This window comes from Macadamia integrifolia, unplaced genomic scaffold (genome assembly GCF_013358625.1).
Source record: "Macadamia integrifolia cultivar HAES 741 unplaced genomic scaffold, SCU_Mint_v3 scaffold798, whole genome shotgun sequence".
NCBI classification, from domain to species: domain Eukaryota; kingdom Viridiplantae; phylum Streptophyta; class Magnoliopsida; order Proteales; family Proteaceae; genus Macadamia; species Macadamia integrifolia.
Window position 1 is genome coordinate 60,132 of NW_024870539.1, and position 7,988 is coordinate 68,119.

General features: G+C 38.0%; 1 long non-coding RNA gene across 1 annotated transcript; it reads left to right on the top strand.

The window, feature by feature from the left end:
- The first annotated feature begins 920 nt into the window (after positions 1–920).
- On the top strand, positions 921–3,080 carry LOC122069986. The gene is made up of 3 exons (XR_006137615.1): positions 921–1,278; positions 1,421–1,489; positions 2,680–3,080. It is a non-coding gene; the product is annotated as an uncharacterized LOC122069986 (long non-coding RNA).
- The last annotated feature ends 4,908 nt before the right edge of the window (positions 3,081–7,988 follow it).

Here is a 7,988-nt window from a genome sequence, read left to right on the forward strand (position 1 = left end):
AGGTTGACCTGAGATGGTCTTCTTAGTGGAATTACATTCTGATAAGTATGATTCAATTACGATTTCAATTCCTAAAATGAATTGAAACCTGATTTTTTAATTAAAACCCTAAAATGAATTCCTCCATTAAACCATATTGAACGTGATATTTTATCATTTTTTCATGAAGATTCCATACGCCCCTATTTTTCCATGTGACCCTTTTTTTAATCCTCTACATCAAAAGTCGACATATTAAGATATAATCCAATCATTCACTATTGTTAGAATTTCATCTTGATCTACAATAATGCTTAATTTTCCAATATATAAGGACCAAGAAACTCAAGTATCGCATGCCCCCACCTCTCCTCATTCCTTATTTCATGGCTGTAGAGATGGGTTTTTCCTTTGGCTTTGTGCTCTCTCTTTTGGCTATTCTATTCTCTATCATATTCTTGTTACACAAGAAACTCCCTTGGCTAGGAGAAACACTTGCATTCTACAAAGTACAATATAATCAGGGTTAGACTCAGAGGGATTAGGATCGAGCTGGGTTTTCTATGCCTCAATTCAAGTCTGGCCCAACCCCATATAGGATTGGATCGGATTGAATCAGATTAACCATCATAGTCGGATTAGACAGGATTTGAGCTCAAGATGAATTAAGATAGGTTTGGACTATCAAAGCTAAACTTACACCCTTAGCTTTCACGATTTGAAACTTAAATCACCAGCAGCGTCTTTTAAAAAAATAATAATAATAATGATAAAGACGAGAGAACAATGGGACAGCCTCATCGTTTTTCTTTTTTTTTTTCCTCTATTCATTTCTGGATAAAAATCCTCTATTGTTCTGATCGTCTGTTGTTCCATGTTTTGCTAGGTGCAGAGAGCGACACGTGGATGGTGCATCACCAACGGTTAGGATTAAGAGGGTTGGTTGAGGTTACCAAAACCGGTTTTCTCCTTGTGAACCAGACCGAGAGATGGGCTGAGCCAACCCAACCCGTGATCACCTCTCTTTCCCTTAAAATCCGTTTCCTCCTCTCTTCTTCTTCTTCTTCTTCTTCACCCTCTGTTATCTCTCTCATTCCCTCTCTCGGCTATTCTTGAAATAGTGAGCGTGTTCGAACATAAACGAAGCCCCTGCAACCTTTGGTTCCACTTCTTCAATCTCTGTTCTCTCTCCTACGCATCGATATCGCTCTCTCTCAGTTGCCTCGAATTAGAGAGAGATTTCGAACTTCAACGAAGCTCCCTACTAGTTCTCGCGCACACTGGTTCGATCACCCTAAGGTATGAAACCTAAAACTTACTTTCCTCTTCTCTTCTCTCTTCACTCTTTTTTAAACCCTAGATATTTTCTTATTCACTCTCTAACCAGAAGCTTCCTTGTTAATTACCTTTTTGTTTTTCTTTTATTTTTTTTTTCGTGTAGCAAAGGAGAAGAGGAGCAGAGGAACTCTGGTCTTGTTGTTTTCCCCTGCAATCATTCTCCCTTTACAAGGTGAGAGGTCTGTCAAATAGGAATTAAGAAAATCAAAAAAAAAAATCAGAAAAAAGACATTCATAATTTTTGTATATAAAGGACCAATCAAATGTTCCTTCTGTTTTTTTTTGGTGGGGTGGGTGGGTTGGGGACAAGGAAAATGGAGAAAGAAAGGGGGCAGTAAGGAAAAGATGTAACAATGAACAGAGGAGAGGGGAAGAGGAGCATAACGAAGCATGGAAATGAGTTTCTCTATACGACATTTCTGTCTATATTTGTTCAGTGTTAAAAGTGGAACCTTTCTTATTTTTATCATAGCAACATAAGTGATAGATGGAGGTCAATTTTGGAAGGCCCTCTGTAAAGTTGAAGCCCAAATGCCATTTTGACTATTTGCAAACAAATATAGAAAAACTCTGGAAGCATTTTTCCTTGGAAGAGTCCCTCTTCCAGAAATCCAAGCCTAAGATCTGAAGCTTTGAGACAACAAAATTTGGGGTTTTTTCTTTTTGGTTTTGCAGCTTTAACTGGTTCAGCTGGTAGCTCAAAATGTTGTGTAACCTCTGACTGCTTTAGAGTCAGGTATAGCTAGCATTCTTCATGTGATGTCTATATAAAGGATTTGGTATGGGTAATATTGAAACCTTACTTTCCAGTAGTATCGCTGTTGTCTTTTTTGCAGCCTTTGATGTTACTGGAACTATGTGGTATGGTTCAGCAAGGCACTAAGAGCACTAATAACTCATAGTATCTCCTAAGTTAGGTGTTTGAAGACATTTGTGGCCCCCTAAAAGCAAGGCTAACATGGGTGGAAGACATTATATTATGCTATTCCATGAAGGAGACCATATATGGAAGCTTCTTATATTGTTTGTTTATTTTTTTTTTCTGAAGATCTCTTGTATTGTTTGTTTGTTGAATCCATCCAAGTATCGAAGCTTTATACAAATAAGTTTATGAGTTGCAAGGCCAATTAGGAGGTAAAGCAGGTGATCAGGAAATGAGGATGTGGGAAGGGAGGAAGGAAGGAAAGGAAGGTAGATGATGAGTTTGGTCAAGTGAATGGATAGTGGAGATGGTGGAGGTGGAGGAGGGTGTCTCCTCTCTCCACTCTCCACTCTCCACTCTCCACTTGCTGTAAATTAAATGATGGAAACTTTGAAATCTATTCATTTCGATTATTTTCTTATGGATATTGCATTTTACAGAGAAATGGATGCACAACAACGGATGTGTAGCTGTGGAGAGGTGATGGTCATCCGAACTTCTCAAACGGCGCGGAATCCTGGACGAAGATTTTACAGATGTCCGGTAGGCGGAAAACATCCGGGATGTTTTATTTGGTTGGACCTAGTATCGAGGAATTATACTGAGACTGTAGACACAGGAACATGTTATTCAACAGAAAGTGTTAATAGGAACACACGGGTCATCTCAGCTATTCGTCAACCCTCCTATAGTCAACAAGTGCGGAAACAAGTACTAGTGGACCAGTCGTTGCTCAACCATTATTATGGTTTAACCATCTTTCTATGTATTTGGGTGTTAATTCTCTCGTGCTATGTCTTTTATGTAACGGCTTTGTAAATAGTACTAAAGTGGTGTTTCATATTATGTATAGAGTAAATACAAGATCAAGAGTTTATGTTTTTCATAATTTTTTTTCCTTTTTGGATGATTATTAACTTTTGTTTGTTAATGAAAAGCCTTCCCATAAGCACCTTGAATTTGCTGCTTGTCTCTAAAGATGATAAATCATTCACAATTAATTGTATCTGAATGTTTTTCTGGACTAGGTAGGCTTGTTATGCATTAGCCTCTTTTATTTTTCAAATTCTCCCTCAATATGCATAGCCTTCATGGATTACTGTGTACATGGGTGGGAAGGGAGGTCTTACCTACATAAACAGCCAGAGGAAGGGAGCTGCAATGGGAAGACACAAAATGGTGCCGATCAGTTGTCAGTTACGCTGTTTCTTCTCATCAAGCCCATAGCCTCGCAAAAGTGCAAATGAACTTATCCATTTGCCATGTTTCTCACTTCTTCATTTTCATGAAATTGGAATCTTTCCACAGCTTCAATTCAATCTTCTATCTCTACAAGCTTTGGTCCTTCACCATTGGGCATCCCCCTCATGACCTGGACAATGAAATTTTCAAGAGCATTTCAGGAAGACCTTCAAAATGGCTCCTAAATTCTCAGATCTCAATGGTCTACATTGCAAAAAAAATATTCTTTCACCCAGACGATGTGCATGAATAAAAAGCTTTGCTTTTACATTATGAAGGGAAAAATCCTTGTTCATGTCCGCAACTTGGTCAAGTTTCAGAAATATGTACAGTATTTGGCTATGAGTTGAACAGGACCCTAAATAATTCTATTGTCTTGGAATTCCAGCTTTAGTTATTGGCTGAGAGAGTATAAAATAATACATTTCTGTTTGACCACTTTCAGAGATTTTTCACTTCTGATTTTTCAGAATCTCAGATCCTTGGATGTGGTCTACTGCTTTTATAAAGGAGCTTTTTGTCTCTATTATAATCTAAGATGATGTAAGTGATTCCTTGCTCTTGCAAAGTGTGGGAACACCTTAGGAGGCTATTCACAAGAAATTAAATTTTCTAGTAACATGATATATTTCAGGGATCTACAAAGTGTCTCCGTCCTCATATGTGCAGTGGTTCTATTTGGGACCCAGAAAAAGGTTCTTCCATATATGGCATCTTTTTCTTGGTTCTTTCTGGTCTTTGTTGGGCATGTGGATGATATGATCAATGTAGTTAGATTCTGGGACAATTACACATGCAACAGACCTAGCACATGTATCTAAAATAGAGACCATTAAACCAAGAAATACATCTCCATGGTTTAAACTAGGAGCCATAAGGCTTGTTTTCTCCATAGAAGGGAAAAGGACCACTCATCTTACAAATTTTCAACAAATTTTCACTTTCCTAGGTACAGACCTTCCATATCTTCTTCAACAAAAGAGCTTTTCCAACTCATCCACTAATTAAACTAGAAGCCATAAATAATTAAATATGAACAAGTACCATCCATCCATTGAAGCTGTCCAACTCCTACAATCAGGCTTAGATGGATCAACATTAGTGCTGCACAGCATTTGGAACAAAATATATATAAAGAGTGGACTATTTCTGAGGTACTGATCGAAATCATCAATGTATTGGTCATGCCGAGCCTTGTCTCCAAACACCTCTTTCATCTCTCTAGCTTTGGCTTTCTGCAGCTCCCCCTCTGTGTCCACTACTACTAGCCTCACTGACTTGGCCACCGAATCCCTTGTAAATGACCCATCTCGTTCATCTCTTGGAATCTCCACCCCAATATTCTTGCTCACCAATAGCCTTGCAATCAAAGCTTGATCGTTTGATAGAGGTAATAAAACCAGAGGACAGCCTACTGCAAGAGCTTCAATCACCGAACTCCACCCACAGTGAGTCAAGAATACCCCCACTGAAGGGTGTCCCAATATCCTTCTCTGAGGAGCCCATCCTAAACAGATGATACCCTGCCCTTGGGTTCTGCTCACAAAACCTGATGGTAACATAGGTAAGATGTCTTCCTCAGGCCCTGCTGGGTTTCTTAGTGCCCAAAAGAAGGGAAACCCAGATAGCTCTGGCCCAAGAGCTACCTCATGCAATTCTTCCTCGCTCAATTCTGCTTCACTCCCAAATGCTATGTAAACCACAGACCATTAGCAGTCGTCACTGAATTGTCATCAATTGAAGAAACATCCTCGTCATACATTGCCCAGGACAGCAACTCAGCATTGGTGGGCAACATGTTCTGCTGCATAATTTTTTTCTGCTCCAACCTGTTTAAACAAAACAATGAGATGCCATTTCAGCATGTTCTGCTGCATAATTTTTTTCTGAAAAATGATAATATAATCCACTGATCTAGCTTCATTCTGAAAAATCAACCACGATGCACTAATGGAACAGGGGGTATTTGAAATAATGCAACAAACTGATTTGAAGCTAATGGAACTTCCCACAAAATAGTCTCTTTCACTAACCTTTTGCAGTGTTGTAGACAGCATTTCTACAACCAGAAATAATGTAGTCTCTTTCCTACTTGGGTTGATCCCCAACAGCTCTGTGGCCAAAAGGGAGCTACTGTTCAAGGTGGGATTGGACCATTTGGGTTGCTGACATTGGCTTCCAAAAATCTAGAGGAGTACACATCAGTTTTCTTCAGATTTTACAAAGCTAAAGACAATCATATGCTGTTATGAGCATTATGGGTCTTTCTGAATTGTTATTTTCTTTTTCCTTGTTTCTTCCATAATCATGGATTGTATTTGTATACACAGATTGATCATTCTGTTGTGGAAAGTTTTGGAGCTGGATGGGAAGACATGCATCACATCTCGAGTTTATCCATCTCTAGCAACTAATGAGGATGCACACTTGTTTGCCTTCAACAATGGGACTAAAGCTGTGGAAATCTTGAAGCTGAGAGCATGGAACAGGCACAGACCTCAGATGAACTACTTAATAAGAGATTTGAATAGACTAGATTTAGGCTATTTAGATGTTTAGAAATAAAACAAACCATTGACAATCATTTGATGGTTGTTAGATCTTTGTTTTAGCAGTTTAACTAGATTTCAGAACATTTCAGTAGAATAGACTCTTTAGTTAATCATCAATATGCTGTGCTACTTCTATTATTCTATTTCTTTTCTGACGATAGTTTCAATCTTCTATGAAAGATACACACATATTGAGCAGTAAAACATTATTCATATCAATACCTCTTTTCACCATGCACAGACTCCATCAAATCTGAACTCATTCACAACCCAAAAAAGTAACAGCAAACCTAGATTGTCCAAAGTCTTGGTGGATTCGAACCACCATAACCTGGGCATTAGCCCAGATGCTCTACCATTTTGAGCTAAAGACTCCTTACCTACAAAAAAAAATTGGTTAGTACATTATAGACTAATCCATCAATAAAAATATGCTTAATATCCTGGATGTATTGGCAATCACAAAAAAGAAAAAAAAAGTTAGTTCCTCATTGACTGAATGTATCTAATAGCAAATAAATAATGTTCCTCATCAACTGAATGTATTTAATAGCAAATAAATAATGTTCCTCATTAAATGAATCTAAATACAATCTTCATCTAGTGATTGATGAACTGCAGATGCTTGTGATTGATGAACTGTAGATGCTTGAGATGACATATGGGAAATAGACTCCTGCAGGGAACATTGAAAATTAGGGCAATCCAGATTCATATAAGAAAATAAAAAATGCAGCAAACAACATAACTAACTAAAAGTATTTACCTTAAGTGACATGTAACCGGGATAAATGTTATCAAACAGTTGCATATTGTATGAGGCAGGAGTTGGTTGTTGTTCTTGTAGTTGTTGATTATTACTTGGCCCTCCACTCTTTTTTTTTTTGCCTTGCTTTTCGACCCAACTCTTTAGCCTTCTTCCACCTTTACTTTTCTCTTTATGTTTGAAACGTATCCCATCATACACGTCAGTTGAGAAATCAGGCAATATTGGCATATCAAGGCAATCGGCTGGGTTGATTCTAATATTACCAACCTTCAATCTTAATTCATTAGCAGCATCTTTCATCAATTCGTAACCCTCAAATGTGTTAGCAGCTTCTGATGCTATTTGAACAAATTCATGACAAATACGCCTATACCGCTGTGTACGGTCCAGGTTGACGTCCTCTTCAATTTCTTTCCCCCTATTGTCATTAACTACCATAGTTCTTGCTCCCCGTGTCCATCTCTTCAAAATGTAGGAATCAGGAATACGCTTTATGTCGAGCACATCTAAAACTTTCAAACAATGGCAACAAAGAAGACCATCTGTTTCGAATTTCCTGCAAGCGCAACATATAATTCCAACAAGCGGGTTACAACATACTTGATATTCGCCTTCTACATCAACAATCCCAACTCGAAAATCAATGAAGGGAAATCTATCAGTTCGGTCTCTGATGCAACAAACAGTCATCCAATTATATTCCTCTTGAAATAACGCATAAATGGTAGGAGTGTAAAGTTCCCCAGCTTGTTTCTGGACAATTGACATTGAATTTGCAAGTCATGGCAACTTGTTTGTTGATTCAAATTCAACTTTTAATTCATTGCCACGCTTCTGATTAAGAACTCTCTCAAAGTGCTTAAAAAATTGCACAACATCCAAAGTTGACTTCAAATAATCCTTCAAATCACTATTTAAACTCTCACTGAGTTGTGTACTTCGAATACCTAATGTGAATGTGTTTTTCATGTAGCACTTCGCCCATTTATTTCTAAGTGTATACATGCGTGTCAACCATGCATTATCCATAACACCATTTTCACTAAGCAATCTAGACCATGCTCTGTCGAATTGTTCTTCCTCATCATATTGGTATATGCATTTCTTTATATCTTTAAGAAACCCGGAGCCATCTTTCATCATATTACCCAAATGCTTAATGCCATTCTGCATTAAGTGCCATGTA